Genomic DNA, 16,987 nt, shown 5'->3' with positions numbered 1-16,987 from the left:
CTACACAATTGTGCTGATGCCGCCGGTTTTGGCCTTGCTGCTGGCGGGGAGGCGAGGGGGGGGCGGGGGGGGCGCCCGTGGTGGTGCGCTGCGTGGCCGGTGTGGGCCTCGGGCAGCGGTGGGTGGCCGTGGCCCTGGGCGCTGTAGGCGGAGTGCCCCCCGTGGGGGCCATGGTGGTACTGGTGGGCGTGCTGGAGGTGCTGGGGTGGGTGGTAGTGGTGGTGGTGGTGGTAGGGGGGCGGGTTCTGCTGTAGGCGGCAGCACTGGGCGTGATGGGGGTGGGTCTGGGGAGGGGGCTTCCCTGGCCTGCTCCCGAACAAGGAGCCCAGGAGGGAGGAGGAGTTGGGCAGGGTCTGGTGTGGGCTAGATGGACACTCCCGTGTGGATGCAGCTCTTCGGCGCATGTGAGGACTGCTAATGACGGACCTCTGAAAAGGAAATTCATAGAAATCAACATTAAAAGATCTTACAGCACGGAGGTCAGAATGATTTTCTTTCAATGTAAAAGTCCCCTGCTGACTGCTAAGCCCTTGGTCCGCTCACAGGCCGGGGGGCTCTGGACCCGGGCTGCCTCCTCGGGGGATGCGGGTAGGGGAGGAGGCACCTACTTTCTGGGCCATGGTGCACATGCGGCACAGACATCGTGCGGGCTGCCTGCCTGAGGGCTCAGGTTCTGGGCTGGGTGTTGTGAGAGGCATGAGGCAGGGAGGGGTACTGTGCGTGGAAAAGCAGCCCAGCTCCTGCTGACGTCTGTCCTAATCTCCCCTGGGACCTCTCCATGGGCCGGGGATATTGGCCCCACCCACATGGGGGTCCCAATGTGCCTGAGGGGTTGGTGACACAGACAAGGGGGGCCCTGCAGCCTTGTCCCTGGGGGCGTGGGCTGCCTAGGCATTTCACTGCAGCTACCTACTGCCAACCAAATGAAGAAAAGGAAAAACAGAAAAGGATCTGCCAGCTGAGCCAAGATGAGGACAGTGCTGGATGGGAAAGGATGAATGAAATCTCATGAACTTCACACTGACTCCTCTCTCAGACGCTGTCCTCCCAGGGGATAGCTACGCAATTCCATGGTGTCCTGATGGCAGACACAGCCAGCCCAACTCCAGGAAGGAAGTGATGGTGTGGCCGGACACAGAAGCCGAGTGGGGCAGACAGATCCCACAGCCAGTGGAAGGGCAGTGACAGCCGGGGCAGGGACCCCAGGGTGGGTTTGTGAAGCCGGGATGGTTAACCATGCTCAGGGACCACAGGGGACAAGGGTTAAGCAAAATGAAAACACAAAATCCAGAGCCACCCCCCACCAGTGGGTCCAAAACAAGCGGTGAGAGGCATGGATGTGGGAGGCAGAGAAGCTGCATGCACAGGGCGGGGGCAGGCAGGGCGGGCCACGTCTGCCTGTCTGTGCAGGGGAGGCAGAGCAGGACAGATGACAGAGAACCAAGGATGGGGTGACACGGACAGCCAGCCGGACGAGGTGCTTCCTACTTACTTCCACATTGCTCTCTAGCGATCCCGCACTGCTGCAATGCCCTCGCTTCCCTGCCCAGAACATGCAATACCAGAGGTTAGACACGCACACCAGGCTGGGCGCCGCCTGCCTGCCTGCCTGGTGCTGCTGCCGCCACCGCCACTGCCACCGAGCAGGCACAGGGGCCAGGCCTGCCTGCCCAACACCAAGTACGCAGTGAGGACTTCAGGAAAGATGTTTCAAGCCAGCACCAACTTTCTGCTCCTTGTCCTGCACCCCAGGCCATGGGGAAGGATCCTGGGACAGGGACATGTGTACAGCTGGCTCAGTGCGACTCCTGTCGTCGAGTGCAGCTGCGTGCAGAGGGGAAGGTGCACGGGTGGCTTCTCAGTGGCCACAAGCACCCAGGCTGGCCCGGGCCCTGACTGCGTGGGTCTCATATACATGCATGTACATGCACACATACACACATATATATGTGCCCCAGTTTGTGGCAGAGTGGGGTGGTGGGTGAGGGGAACAAACCTCCCGGGGCCTCTGGGCTGAGTGCTGTTTGTGCAGTGCCCTGGTGGGGGGCAGGAGACAGGCATGACAGGGCCCTTGCTCCTCCCCTCCCAGCCCCCTCCAGGTGCGGGCACGGGGTTCCCCGAGCCAGCAGGCCTTGTCATGGCCTCGCCCCCAGCACGCTGCACACAGGCACTCCGCAGCACCATGCTGCACTCCTGCATCGGAGGAGGGGCTAGGTAGTGGCAGGCGGGGATGGAAGGCACAGTTCCCACAGCGCCCGTCACTGAGGCTTGCAGCACTGTGTCCGTCACTGCAACCACAGTCTAGGCCACACTGCCACTGCTCTGAACGCAAAGCCAGGTGGCCCCGGGCCTTGGGGACAGGGGAGGCTGCCACGTACTCCGAGGCATCCCCTGCCCCTGCTTCTGGGGCAAATGCTGCCGCTCCTCAGAGCCAGGCCAGGGCACCTGAAAGTGTCAGGTGGAGCTGCAGGGTTCGTCACGGTCACACGAGTGTGCTGGGATGGCCACACTGATGGGGAGTCCAGTCACTTCATCCTGCCTGCTGACCCAAGTGGGCACCAGGGCCACAGACAGCTGTGCCACAGTCCAGCAGAGCGTTTCCACCGCTGCCACGCCCTGGGGATGACTGGGCCCCGGTCCCTGTGTCTTCTGCTGTCCTCGGGTGGGAAGCAGCCCTTTGCCAGCAGTGTCCAGGGACACAGAACAGGCGCTTAGGTTCCAGACCTCAGGTTCCCCTCCTGTGAAACTGACCCGGCCTGCCTTCCCTGGCTGGCCTCCCGGGTGGCCCTGAACTCCACACTCAGGACACTGTGGTGCCACATGGAAATGCTGACAGTCTGATCTCTGCTGTCTTTGGCATTTGCTTAGTGACTGCAATAAAGGGGGACTGAGCCGAGGGTCTTAGCACAGGGCTACATTCCCAGCCCTCTTTTATTTTGAGGCAGGCTCTTGCTAAATTGACCAGGCTGGGGCTGAACTTGTAATCCTCCTGTCTCAGCCTCCCAGAGTGCTGGGATTACAGGCATGATCCACCATGCTCAGTTCTTCAGTGTTTTAAAATCTGCTCTCTGGCCCCTGAAAGGCTTGGCCCACTCCCTCAACTGAGTACAAGCCAAGGACAGAGGACAGCCAGCTGCCTGTCCCTGCCATACCCACCTCTGTCCACCCGCTGTGCCTGGCAGTTGTGGGCCAGGCCTGCAGAGCTGGGCTTGGGGGTGAACAAGGTCTTTCTCGTGCTCCTTCTCTGCCCTCTGGGAGCAGACATCAGGGCCTTTAAATGGGCTGTCTCAGAGTGATGTTTCCAAAGTGCGATGCTGAACTTGTAACTCGACCCAGGATGCGGAGGGAGCCCCGTGCTCACAGGCACACCCAGCATTCCTGTGGCCAGGGAACCCTGCTGGACAGCTGGCACATGGGGTGCCACAGCAGGACAGGATGCAGCTGTGCGGTTCTCACTCCATGGTGCCCTCACTGGGCCCAGCAGCCAGGGCTGGTTCTGTATGGTCCGCACACATTGACCTTCCACATTGCGGTGAGGACATGGCCTGGTAGGCTGGCTCCAATGCTGGACATCAGAGCCTGGCCTCAGGCGTGTCATGGTGGCTACAGGTGGTAATACTTTGTCCATCCATCTCCAGTGCCACTGGTGCTACTATCAACGCCAAGGATGGCCTCTCCGTGGGGACTTGTGCTGGTCAGCTCAGCAGAGGTCAGCTGGGTGACAGCCCATATAGCATCTACCATTGCACCACTGAGCTGGGCCGGGTGCTGAGGACAGACCCCAGTGCCCTTCCCTCTCCAGCTTGAGTGACAATGGCTTCCTCCAGGGCCAGCAGACAGGGGTCACCTCCCTGGTCCAGTTCACGTGGGGCTCAGGCTGTGTCCTCTGTATGTTGTCTCCTGGACAGACGTGGACCAAAGAGTTGTCTTGGTGTCACCACCCCAGACTGTGTGTGGTGTGGGCCAGGGTGTCACATTGCCTGCAGGGGGCTCACAGCATAGCCGGTCCACAGCAGGAATCCTTCAGCCTCCAAGCCGCTGGTCCAGCAGTCTCCTCCGTGCAGACTCCTCCTCAGTTCACCCCAGGCTTTCCATGCACAGGGCGCCCAGGGACCTGCTCCTCGGTGAGTGGGCTGTGCAGACCTCAGGGTCCCCAGACAGCGGGGAGAGTGTCTGGCTGGCCACAGGAGCCACTGCTACCTAGGGGGGCTGGACAGGGCCTCTCTGGCAGCTGCCTGGGGGAGGGGGCGTGGCCTGCCACAGTGCACAAACTCAAACAGCTTGGCCACACCTCAGAGGCCCAAGCAGTCCCGAGACATGTAGCTGGGTGAACAAGGCGACCAGGAAAGCCAGGGGTTCTCAACCCACGCTTGAGGGTCCCCTGGCGGCTTGTGGAGATGCCAGGGACAGGCAGGACGGGCCAGGGGTGCTGTGTGGCCTCCTGCAAGGCTGGGGTTGTTTAGCCAAAACGCCCACGGTGCCCAAGTTGAGAAGCTCTGCCTTAAACTCTCATGCTGGCAATGAATTCCGGGTTTTGCTAAGGAAAGAAAAAGTGACAAAAGCAAAGAAAAAATTCAACTGAAAAAGAATAGAAACTTCCTGAGAAATGAGTAAGCTGTGTGGGGCAGGGCCGCAGGCATGGGATGGCACCCTGAGCAGGCTCCCGGGGCCCACACTGGCCGAGGCCAGGGCCTGAGGCAGGGCTGGGTGGTGGGTAAGGCCCGTGGAGAGAAGGCGGTTGGTCTCGGCCTTCGAGGGTCTCACTGGCTCAGGGCTACATCGGGCTCCTGGGGCCCACATGCCACCTGGGGGACAATTCCCTGCAACCACTGCTGCCCCAGAGCCTCCTTCCCCAGGGGGATGCTGGCTGGATGCACAGACTCGTGGTAGCTATGTGGCTGCTGGGGCACACACCCTCACCCCGTTCTTCTCTGACAGTGTTGTAGACAGAGCGGGCTGCGGCCGAGCTGCGAGGGGCTGAGGGCTCTCTTCCTGTGCAGAGCTAGAAGAGCCCATCTAGGAAGCTCCTTGAGCCTCACAGTCCCTTCTCCTCCTGGAAACCTAGGGGCTTGAGGGGTGCTGCTTGCTTGGGGTAAGTGGCTGGCAGCAAATTACACACACACACAGAAACAGACACCAACAACCACGACTTCCACCAGGGCTTTGCCAGTACCCGGGAGCCGACCACGCAGGCTTCGGTGACCGTGCCGGGCTGGATGGAGGCCCTGCCGGGAAAGCATGAATGGGGACCCAGGAAGGGGCGCACAGGCCGCTGGGAGGGCTTCACTCCATTTCATTCATCAGCAGAGAACACGGGATGCACAGCACAGAGAACACGGGACACGCTGGCCAGGCTCTTGGCCTTGGAGTGCTTTTTAAAGCCAAGTGAAAGAATAAAGACCCTCAAAGAAGGAAGAGAAAGGGGTGGCCCCTGGCTGTCCTGCACTCTCCTCTGGGGCAGATGGCCCCGCTCTCCTTGCCCTTCTGTGGGGTCAGAGGCGGCTCAGTGTGCAGCCAGGGGAAGCCTGCTCAAGCTCTGTCCCCGACTGGCCACCTTGGACCTGTGCACACTGGCTAAGGAGGCAGCTCCGGCCAGGCCCTTACCCACTTCTGACAGGTCGCGCAAGGAGCTGCTGAGTGCACTGCGCTTGAGGCCCTCGCCACTCGTGTAGCTGTCATCCAGGCAGGCCCGGCTCAGCGTGCTGTTGCCAGGCTCCTTCTTGAGGCTGGAGCACTGGGACATGCTGGGCCGCACGATGCCCTTCTGCTTCTTGAGCTCCGCTGGAACAGAAAGGGTGACAGATGGGTGAGGGGGGCACATCTGGGGGAGGGCAGCCCAGGCAGGAGATGTAGGTGACCGTGGCTCTCTGCTTGCAGCTGGCACTGGCCTGGGCCACCACCCACCAGATGAAGACCTGGGCAGGACCCAGGGGAGGCCAGGCTGCAGCAATGAGCTGCATGTCCAGCTCAGACAGGCAGGGAGGTGAGGGCTGGCTGGGTCTGGGAGGGAAGCAGGGCTCAGCCAGGCACTGCTACAGAGGGGGCAGCCTCGTGTCTGCAGGGAGTGACCTGGGGCCTCTCCACTGAGGAGGCTTGGCTAAGAATCAGGCTGAAGGCAAAGGCCTCACCCCAAGCCCTGCAGCTCTGGCCCATGTGTCACCGGGCAGTAGGGGGCGCCCCTGGGCAGCTGCTGTGCTCAGACAGGAGGGACTGTGGCCTGAGAGAGGTGGGCCCTTCCCTCCCAGGCATCTTGCTGGCAGTGTCTGTGGCCTGGGCATTGCTGTCCCGCCAGGTGGCTGTGGAGGCCAGGGGGGAATAGAGGCGCCTCCCCTGTGGTGAGAGACAGGGAGGCAAAGGTGGGAGCCTAGCCAGCCTGGGGGACCCAGGGAACCTGAGGGACGGTGCCTCCCGAATGCCGGCTCTGGGACTAACACTCTATCCGGTGCTTCTCCATCTCCTGCACTTCGGCCACAGACTCCCGCAGGTCATCGGTGAACTTCTTCCGGTCTTGAGGGTTGGGGGCATTGAAGGTGATTAACACTTTGGTGTCTGCCCCAGGCACAGCAGACGTGAGCCGGATGCCATTGGGGTAGTCTGTGAGGGAGAAGGGAGAGCGTGGGCTCAGCGCACTCTCTGTGGGGTCCATGCTGGCCACAGGGCTGGGGACATGCGTGTCCTGGAGAAGGGCTCTGAGCCCCGCCTCAGCAGCAGAACCAGGGCAAGCACGTATGGTCACATGTCCCCGGCCTGGGCCCTATCTGCACACTGAGTAGGGGTGACACAACTCGCCAGAGAGGAAAGCCGCCAGACCTGCCTGAGGGTCAGGAAGATGGCCCTTGCCTTGTGGCCCTTGGCCACTGCCAGGTGCCAAGTCCTAGAGGAGAACAGAGGGTATCCTGAGCTGGGCCGGGTGTGTCATCCCATCACCGGGCAGTTCTGGATGACACACTGACAGCTGCTCTCCCGAGTGCCCACAGCCCCTGGCACACACAGTGGCCTCCTTGGTGCCACCCGGGCTTTGGCTCTGGCCATGCCAATCCCCTGGCTGAGAGTCCCCTACTGGATATTTCAAGGCTCTTTGCCTGGTGGGGCTGCAAGTGACTGTGGTGTGCTGGTGTGTGTGCGAGCGCACGCGCAAGTATGCACGTGTCCATGTGCACCACAGCTTCCTGCCACTGCACAAGAAGGGGCCCCAGGTGACACCAAGCCCGATTTTTCAGGTGAAGAGCCCAATATATTTAAATGTTGATGTGAAGATTTAAATGTTGGGAGCAATGCTACATAATTCTAGGGAAAAATCATTTGGTTAGCCTAGTTCTCTTGCCTACAGCCCAGCTACAGAATAACTCCAGTTTGGCCTCCTGTCACAACTGAGACTTCAGTGATCCAGTGATGCTGTGATTCTCCAGGACAAGAAACATCCCGGGAAAACAAACATCTGCTCAGTTCCTCGCTGTTCTTGGACTATTAACATCTTGTTTGCCCGAGATGTACTGAACTCTCTGCAAGCCTTCTGTTACACCTTGTTTATCCCAATGTGAACTATTGAACTCTCTGCAAGTCATTTGTTACATTTGTTTCTCCCGATGTACTGGATTCTCTGCAAGTCATTTGTTATGAGGTACTGAATAAAAGGTGTGGTAAACTGGGGTTTTTGTCTTTGCCCAGAGCAGCACTGATCAGACCCAAAGCTCAGCTTCTTCTCAGTCTCATTTTTCTACCTTTCCTGTAATTCGCCGTGTGCTGCCGTGGCTCGCAGGAGACCAAGACTCACTGCAGAGGTTCTGGTAACACCCCCTTCCCCTGTTCCCTACATTTAAATACGGGGTGAACCATGCTCCGGGATTTGGGGCTGAGCCTGGGAACCCTGGGGACCGTGTCAGGTCCTGCTCTCGGCTGCTCACTGTGCTGAGGCAGGTGAGGGGCACAGGAAGACGCCCTGTGGCAGGCGGATGCAGGCGCACCCCTCACAGACTCACACTGGTTCTCGAAGAGCAAGACCTGCAGGCCTTACAGGGAGAAGGACTGCCGGAAGCTGTATGTCACCGAGTTCTTCTTCTTCTGCAAGATCTTGGTGACCTAGGGCGCAGAGACAGAGCTGGGCCTCGGGACTGAGGGGACTCTGCACTGCACCTGGGACCGTCCTTCAGGCCAGAGGGCAGCAGCTCTGGGCTCAGCTGACCTGGGTGGACGCTATGTTGGGACAGTGGTGCCTGTCCCTGAGTCCTGGATGCCATCCTGGCTGGTGACACAGCCCCACAGTACAGCAGAGGCACTGCCATCCCTGTGGGTGCCCCCTTAGGGCCCTGTCACAGTGGGAGCTGGGTGCCTGGGGTCTGGTGCCAGGAGGATGGACGGGCAGTCAGGGCCCGGTGTGCTGACCTCGAGGTCAGGCCTTGGTCTTTCAGGGACCAGCCCTGTGGAGAAGTCAGACCTGGCACGGGACCAGCACAAGTCTTCCCTCAACTGGGGAACTTGCCCCCCCCCCAGCCTAATCTGAAGGAAAGAGAGAAATCTCCTCCCAGCTCCAGGGGGTAGGGCTTGGGCCACAGACTGAGCCAATCAGAACTCACTACCCCTAGAAGCCACAGTGATTGGCTGGGGCAGGGGGTGAGGCTGGGAGGCATAGGTTCACTCTGTGAGGCTCAAAAGGCTCATGAACCCTACTGGCTCTGAACTGGGTGGTCCTGGCACTGAGGGCATCCTCCCTCCTCCCTCCTCCCTCCTAGAGAGTGCCTGCCAGCAAGAAGCCCCCCAGAGAAGCAGCCCACACTGCTCCGAGGTCAGAGAGTGGAGTCCCGGAAAACAGCTGTGGCTGAGATCTAAACGCTCTGCTGCATGTTCACCTGTACCAAGGAAGGCTGCTTTCCATGGGCACCAGTTTGGGTTGGATTCTGTCCCTTGTAACCCAAGACACCGCCAGACGGAGACCGGGGCCCCAGGACACAGCGCACAAGCCACCCACGTACCACCAGGAGGTCGTTAAACAGGAAGATTTAGCGCTGATGCAGCCCAGCTTCTGGGGCTTGATGGGGTTGGGAACCTCAAAGAGCCGGCAGTAGCAGACCAGCCGCTGATGGGGCAGAGACAGCACCTGTGCAGGGAGAGATGTCGCCTTCGCCACCAGCCCCTGCTTGGGGACCCACGGACTGCAGCTAAGAAGTCTGCTAGCATTGCTGGAAACCAGCCTGTCAGCCTGGTATGCAAAACACCTCCCACCAACTGTGCAGGCCAGACAGGGTCCTGGCTGCCAGCAGCTGTCCCCAGTCTGTCCTTGGCAGCTGCTCTCAAAGTGCTGATATTGTCGGGCATGGTTGCGCATACCCATAATCCTAGCACTAGGGAGGCTGAGGCAGGAGGATCACCATGAGTTTGAGGCCAGCCAGGGCTACATAGTGAGTTTCAGCCAGCCTGAACTACACAGTGAGACCCTATCTCACAAAACCTAAAAGTACAAAGAAAATTCCTGATGTCCACTTTCCTGAAGGAGTTGGGAAGCACCCTCACTTTGTTGAGCCCTTCTTTCTGTTCTTTGGTGAGAATCAGACTTAACTTTACATTTCCAGGGGGAAGTCAGGTTTTCTGATTGCCCGTAGGTGTACATCCACCTATAAAGCCATCCGTTTACAACAAAAGCCTTTCCAGAGAAAGTTGACTCTGGATGGGGAAACTGAGGCACAGAGGGCTGAGGCACCTGCCTTCCATCAACAAGCCAGGAGGCTGCAGGGCTGGGATTTGGTTCCAGCCTACGGGATGCTCCCTCACTGCCGGGCCCCCACAGGTTTCAGTGGTTCCAACCCAGAAGGCCCCCTCCAAGATCCGAGCCACAGCTGTGCCCAGGGTGGCTGCCTAGGCCTCGTCCACTGTGCCCACCTGCTCCAAACACCCCCATGGTGCACCTGCTTCCCTCAACCTCGCTGCAAAGGCTCTGACTGGGGTCTCAGGGCTGGGGGACAAATCAGGGAGGCCTGGGGTTGGCTCAAGAGTACCTTGGCTCTCACAGGACACAGATTGATTGTAAAGAAACAGGGCACAGGGGACGGGCCCTGATGCACCTGGTGCCCTGGGAGAGAAGTGTGAGGGGGGAGAGGCAGGAGGGACGAGGGCTGGAGAGGGTCAAGGACAGGAGTGTGGGGGTCTAGGTGTCTCGCTGGGGCACTGGGGATGGGGACAGAGATGGGGACATGTCCCATGCTGCTGGGCTAGTGTATGCCCATGCGCTGTGAGGCCACAGGGCAGGGCAGTCGCAGGCAGTGCAGTGGGGATGGGGCTGGGAGAAGCAGGGCCTGGATGTGAGGGCCAGGGGCAGGCTCTTGGCAGAGCCCATCTGAGGCCACCCAAAGGGGTGACAGTTGAGTCCACCACAGGCCTGACCCTGGAGCCCTCCCTTGTGCCTGTGGTCTCAAGGCCACCAAGAGGTGAGTCCAGAGAACCAGGAAACTGAGTGTTGGTCGGGCGAAGTGAACTCAGCGCCCAGAAGTCTGGTTCTCAGAGCACGGGGACCTGGCCAGGGACATGGTGGGACATATCGGGGCTCCCCGGGGCAAGTGGACAGCAGCTAGAGGCAGAAGCAGAGAGGTACTCACACAGCCAAGTCTGTGGTTCAGGGATCCATTCTGCGGGAAAACAGGAACACAGGAATGGAAGTTAATGTCCACACACCTGGGACAGCGAGGTGTGTGCAGCAACGCCTGGCCCCTCCCCTTGCCAGGGCACCAGGCCCCAGCTCCACCAGCCTGGATGCCAGGGCACTGGCCATGGTGGAGGGCTCACTGTAGTGCACTGTTAGGGACAGGAGGCTCAGGTCACCAAGGAAAGACACCAGAGTTGGAACTGGGCTGTCACTAAACCTCAGGGTCTGAAGTGCAACCCAGAGCAACTGGCTGCAGTGCCGAGAGACTGCAGGAGCCACTCAGAATAGCCAGCCTGGAAGTCACTTGCCAGCTCTGCCTGGCAGGGGCCAGAAGGACAGGCAGGCGGCCCGGGCCCGAGGGTTGAGCACGGACCAGCTTCTTCCCCATGATCAGTTTCTCCACCTTCTGCACCTGGGACACGTGGTCCTCGCTTGTCTTCAGCTCCCGCTTCCGGATTCACTTGAAGATCCCAATCAGCATCTCCTGGGGAATGTCCTCACCATCATCCATGCCTGGACAGGGGACAGCAGCAAGGAGTCAGTGTGGCTGGGGCGTGGACAGTGGTAGCCCCAGCTCTAAGCTCACCCCCAGTTTCCGGTTTCTAAACCAGATCAGAAGAGGAGGCATTTCCTGGTTCCCAATAGAGCCATAGCTCTATAGAAAAGGCAACTTAGGAGTAGTGATTAAGTAAGGGGATGTGTGTGCATCTAATGTAGTAATATTGTGACCCTAGAGTGAAAATAAATATATATACACATATATTATATATATATATATTAAATACACACACACTAAGAGTTTTCTTTTAAGTTAGGTAGCTGCCCCTTGTTTCCTTTGCATTTTATCGCAGGGTAGAGAGGTTATCTTGGCTCCTGCCTTCCTCATGCTTTGTCTGTCAGCTCTTCCTCTGCTTCATCTCTTCATTAGAGAGCATTCCTTCCTTAGCTGTAAATTTGTATGCTGTTTGGGCTCTGTGGTGCCATTGTATATCTGGTTTTCTTCTGTTCCTCCCCTTGTCCTTGTAATTGTTTCAAAATGAATTCTTCTAGTAAAGCCTTAAGTCCTTTAGTCAGGATTAGCTGGTGAATCTAACTGCAGAGGCCAAAGCTGGTTGTAGAAAGATTCTTACTACTTTCTTGAATGAAGACTAAGGAGGGCCTTATTCTATGCTTCTCCTGCCTACAGATCCCCATTCCTCCATGATCATCTGTAATTGTGTGCAAATTTAGCTCTTTAAAATAGTTCATTATGAAATAATGTAGCTACGCAGGTAAATGGAAGGTGTAGTAGCTCTCAAGGGCTTGGCCAAGAATGTGGATCTCCTGCAAGATGAGGCAAGGCAAAAAGAAAGACACAGAAAGGAGACTTAAAGAGATAGCAGGGAAGTGGGTTGGGCTGCGCCGAGCATGTGGCCATGAGGCCAGGCATGTGGCGAGGACCACAAGCAACCAGGTCCCCCAGTATTTATTGATTACATAAGCAAGGGTAAGAATAGGGTAGAGGGACTCATGTGGCATCCTGTGACATCAGCTGACACAGGCAAGGCTGGTAGAAAGGAGGAGTAGTCATCCTTGTAGAAGGAGCTGAACTGACCGAAGGTTGGTCATGCTTCACTAGTAAGTTACTGAAAACAGTTAAGGGATGGGCAGCTCTGGGGATGGAATGTGGCTCGGAGTCACCAGGTCCTGGGCTGCAGTGTTATCTCACTAGCAGCTGTAGTACTAGCCTGCTGCACCATCGGACATGGTCCCGTGAGTCACATAGGCTTCCGTCCCACCCCGACTACATTATAGCCAAACACTGGGGGTTAGGGGGTGAGGTGGGGGTGGGGGGAGATGCCCACCAATATTACAGCCTGCTCTGACTTTGGTCAGAGTGGTCTGTCACAAGTAGCCTTCCCACATATCCTCCACTTTGCTGTCTCTAAATTTGATTTCTTATGTAGTCATAGGTCCATTGTCCAAACCAACAAACTGATACTGATTCAGTACTACTAACTACTAGTACATATGGATCAAATTTCCCACTCCGTCGTGTTCCCATCCCAGCACGGACGATCCCACGAGGCATTCAGTTTTCATGCCTCCGTACACTACTCCAGTCTGTGACAGGACCACAGTCACCTGTCATGCCCTTCACAGTTTCAGAGCCATGGCAACCCCCACTCTGGAATTGTCTGGGGTTTTCCAATGATAACATAGAAGTGCATTTTTGGCCAGGACCCCCAGGTAGTGACCGCCTTTCTTAGCACAGCCTGTGGGTAGATACGCCACCTCAGTGTGTTGGGTTCCAGCAGTGTTTCTTATTTCCTGTGAAGTGCTGGCAGTTCTCCCCACTGTAAAGGCACCATTTTTCCTTTGGCACGGGAAGCATCCCCAGAGAAGACAGTTTGAGTCCAGCAGCAGACATCCTGTTTCTCGTCACACTTTCACGTGGTGATCTTTCTTTAGCTTTGTCAGTCTCTCTTGCCTGACACTTACTACTCCACTTCTTGCCTGCAGTTGAGTTTGCATTTCTCACCTTCCTTCTGTATTGCATAGGGTTTGAGTGGAAGGAAGAGCTCCCTTTCTCCACTTAGGGAGTCATTAAATCATACCATTACATAAGTGTGGGCTCTCGAGGATTTCTTTTATTTTATGGCATAATCTAAGCTTCTCATAGTGTCCCAGCTTTGGCCACCAAATGTTTGTGCAGAGTTTTGCAATATAATTTTTAGTTTTGAGTCATTATTAATTTGCAGACAACTCGCAATATAGCATTCTGTTTCTAGATCCTTCATCTCCGAAAAATAATTTTTTTTTTTGGTACCGGGGATCGAACTTGGGCCCTTGCACTTGCAAGGCAGGCGGTGGAAACACTGAGCTAAATCCCTGGCCTCATCTCCAAAATTTTACAGTTCTTTGTATACTGGTTTGCTAGACCTGACCTGCCAAAGCACCAAGAGCAGGTGACTGAAACAACAGAAACCTCTCTTCTCCCAGGCCTGGAGGCTGAAAGTCCAAGAGAAATGCTTCATCGGGTGTGGTTTGTCCTGCTCCTCTGCCCTTGCTTCACACAGAATTGCCTCCATGCTGTGTCCTCTCATGGTCTGTCTGAGTGTTGTTCGTGTCCTCATCTGGTCCTCTTTCAAGGACTTGGGACATACTTGATTGGGACAATCCCATGTAACCTCATTTGTACCTCCTGACCTCTCTGAAGCTCCTGTTTCCAGTCATATTCTCAGGGACAGGACCTAAGTGCTGCCACACAGGAATCTTGAGGGGAAAATGTGCAGTTCCTAACATCCTGGTAGAAAACTAAGAAAGTGATACTGGACAGTACTCTTTAGTACACCTCAGGCAACATTTGGATTTCATTACTTTTTTTTCTTTTTTGTCCACTTTTGGCTCTTCTGAGTCCAGGGTGCCACATTCTACTCAGCTGTCAAATATCACTATTCTCCTCTGGTCTTCAAGTGTTTCTCAGGCTTTTCTTGTTTTTTCATGACCTTTTCAGCAATGACAGATATTGGCCAAGTATTTTGTATAGTGTCCCACATTCAGTATTCAGTGGCATTCCATTCCTTGTGTGTGTTTTCAGACTGCAATTACATAATTTTGGGAGGAAAATGAAAGAATTGAAATGTCCTTGTCACAGGGTAATGTGTTACAGGACAGCCATATGAAATCACTGGTGAATGTACCTTTTACCACTTGGTCAGTGTGTCATTTCCCAAGTTTGTCCTCTGTGAGTTACTTCCTTTCTGTTTTAGTTGCTGTGTTTTTTACAAGGGAGCCACCAAGCCCACTCTTTAAGGAGCCAGGTACTAAGCACACTTGCTGGAAGGGAGGGCATTCTGTCTCCCTGTATTATTGTGAGTTCTTCTGTAAGGAGGATTCACCTCTTCCCTCTTCTTTATTTTCCATGAAGTAACTTACTTACATCAATATGGACTGATATTTTTATTTTGTGCTTCAAGTTTTAGTCCAGTACTAAAACCATTTTGTTTTCTTCTCACATTCTTCCAGCTTTGGCTATTTCAAGATTCTACAGCTTTGTTCCGCTGTCCATTTTCATGTACCCACAGTGACTGTGAAGTGATTTCCACACTTAAATAATTTAAAGTGTATCTTAAAATACTGTGAACTGTAATCACAGTACCATACAGCCAATTCTTCCAAATTATTTATGTCTTATCATCGAAACTTTACAGTCTTGAACAACAATGCCTTATTTCACATTAACCCTAGCCCCAACCAACTAACAGGCTATTGTGTTTCCATAAATTTGGCAGTTTTAGATAATCTCATGTAAGTGGCATCATGCAGGATTTTTCTTTCTGTTCTGCCTAATTACATTCATCATAATGTCCCACAGACACATCAGTGGTGTATCAGATGCTAGGATGTCTGTTCTCAGTGATGGAATGATGTGACATGTATGCTCTACCCATCCCCACCCCTCTTTTTTTCCCCATTCCTCTCTTGGCCTCAGCCATCTCTATACCTTGACTGTTGTGAGCAGTGCCGCATCAAACTGGGAGTACTAATACCTCCTAAATTCTGATTCCAGCTCACTTGGATGTTACTTCAGAAGGGGGATGGCTGGAGGATATGATAGTTCTATTTCTAATGTTTTTTTAGCACCTTTACATAGTGTTTGGTATACCTGCTGTAGCATTTTAGATTTCCACCAATACTATGTGAGGATTACATTTTCTTCTTATCTTCTCAGCAATTTGTATCTTTTTTCTTCCCTTTTTTAGTGAGAGCCATCCTAATGGATATAATGTGTATCCTATTTTTAATTTTTCTTATTGACATGTTATCATAGTATATATTTACAGGGCACAAGGTAGTATTTTAATGTTTGAATAAAATATGGAATGGCTGAGTTTATGTAGGGGAGCACAGGTTCAACAGAGAGACCTATGTCCAGATTGTGGTTCAATCCAGAGCTCACACATGGTGTGCCATGATGCATCAGGCTGCATTGCCTCACATTAAGGGAATCCACCCGTAAGTAATAATGAAGCATTCACTGTCCTTGCCACCTGGATTTCCACAGTTGACTACCCTGTTTATGGTGCTGATGAACACCAGAGGACTGACGGTGGCATAGGCATTGCCCAGAACCATCTGGACACAGTGATGAATTAGGTCATTTTGCCATGTTCAAAATTCTTGAGTAGGAGGTAATGCAATCTAAAATGTACCTGGCCACAAAGAGAGTCATGAAAAGTAATATTGTCCAGGAAGCTCTTCCTTGTGGGGATGCTTTTGGAGAAAGGCGGGTGCTGTGGTGAGGCCAGGACTGCTTCTTGTGCCTGCACAAGAGAGTCACCATGTATCCGCTTTCAACAGCCACGAGCCCTTTCAGAAAGATGTCCCAGAAGTGACCAGTGTGGAAAACAAGTGTCTGAGGACATAATTCAGGGGCCATAGAGAACAAGATTTACTGACACATACAAGATCATAATGAAATCACATTGTGCCCGGCAACGATGAAGATGATGCCACCTCTTTTAGACTGGAAGAAGACTCACAGGAAGAGAAGAGAACATAGATCGTGGTGTGGGGATCTGTTTTGAACTTTAGCAAAAGAGCTTCCTGGGCTAGAGGAAACAGCCTGGAGGACACTCAGCAGGGAGGTGGCAGAGGTGGAGAGGCCCCTCATCAACCTGTACAAGGAGACACCTGATTTGTGTGTGACATCGTTCCAATAGCACTGAGAGTGGAAAATGTCTGTAGCTATGAAGGCCATTGCCAGCAGCCTCACTGTGTGGATTAGAACCAACAGGGCAATGGTCAGGCCAGTGGGCTTGGGCTTGTCATTGGAAAAGCTCAAGAAATAGAGGACAGTGTTGCTTAAGTTGCCAAAGACAACATCAGAAAAAGGCATTTCTAGTCTCAAGGTTTTAGTTGTGGGAATGGAATTTGGGTGCAAGTTATTCTGACTTCGGCATGTAGGGTTCAGCCAGACTCCCTTCCATAAACAAGCCAATTGTGGGCTTAACTCTTTACAGCCTGCTTTGGGCATAATCAATATTACAGTCCTCTGCATCTTATGGGAGAAAGAAATATGCAGTGAAAATATTTTAACAATTCTGTCTCATGAATGTTGCTATCTTCATCAACCTGTGCTATCACCATCATGAAGATGTGGATCAATCGCAGGGGACCCCATTCCTCCTTTGAAGCTGAAGTCTCAACTCACATTTCCTCCAGCCATCCTCACCCTCTCCTTTTACTGAACACTTCCTGTCCTGGCTGCATCGGGCGTCCCATTGGTGGGCTCCCATGACACCTCAGCTTTATTGTACAATAAAAAATCTATGTCCTAGAAAGGAATTTCTTACTGTCACCTCCATTTTA

General features: G+C 54.5%; 2 pseudogenes across 1 annotated transcript; both read right to left on the bottom strand.

Annotated features, from left to right (window-relative positions):
* LOC101726541 (IQ motif and SEC7 domain-containing protein 1-like) lies at nt 1–11,144 on the bottom strand (annotated as a pseudogene). The gene is made up of 8 exons (XR_015440797.1): nt 11,007–11,144; nt 10,587–10,616; nt 8,970–9,094; nt 7,980–8,079; nt 6,433–6,594; nt 5,605–5,781; nt 1,493–1,542; nt 1–428 (listed from the first exon to the last, which is right to left on the bottom strand). The product of XR_015440797.1 is annotated as an IQ motif and SEC7 domain-containing protein 1-like (transcript).
* Nucleotides 11,145–15,610: 4,466 nt separating this feature from the next.
* Nucleotides 15,611–16,514, bottom strand: LOC147825205 (vomeronasal type-1 receptor 90-like; annotated as a pseudogene).
* Between the last annotated feature and the right edge of the window lie 473 nt (nt 16,515–16,987).

Source organism: Heterocephalus glaber, unplaced genomic scaffold (assembly GCF_053883595.1).
Source record: "Heterocephalus glaber isolate CG9 unplaced genomic scaffold, H.glaber_assembly_v1.0 deba00001504, whole genome shotgun sequence".
Lineage (NCBI taxonomy): Eukaryota > Metazoa > Chordata > Mammalia > Rodentia > Bathyergidae > Heterocephalus > Heterocephalus glaber.
This window is presented reverse-complemented; position numbering and strand designations above follow the sequence as displayed.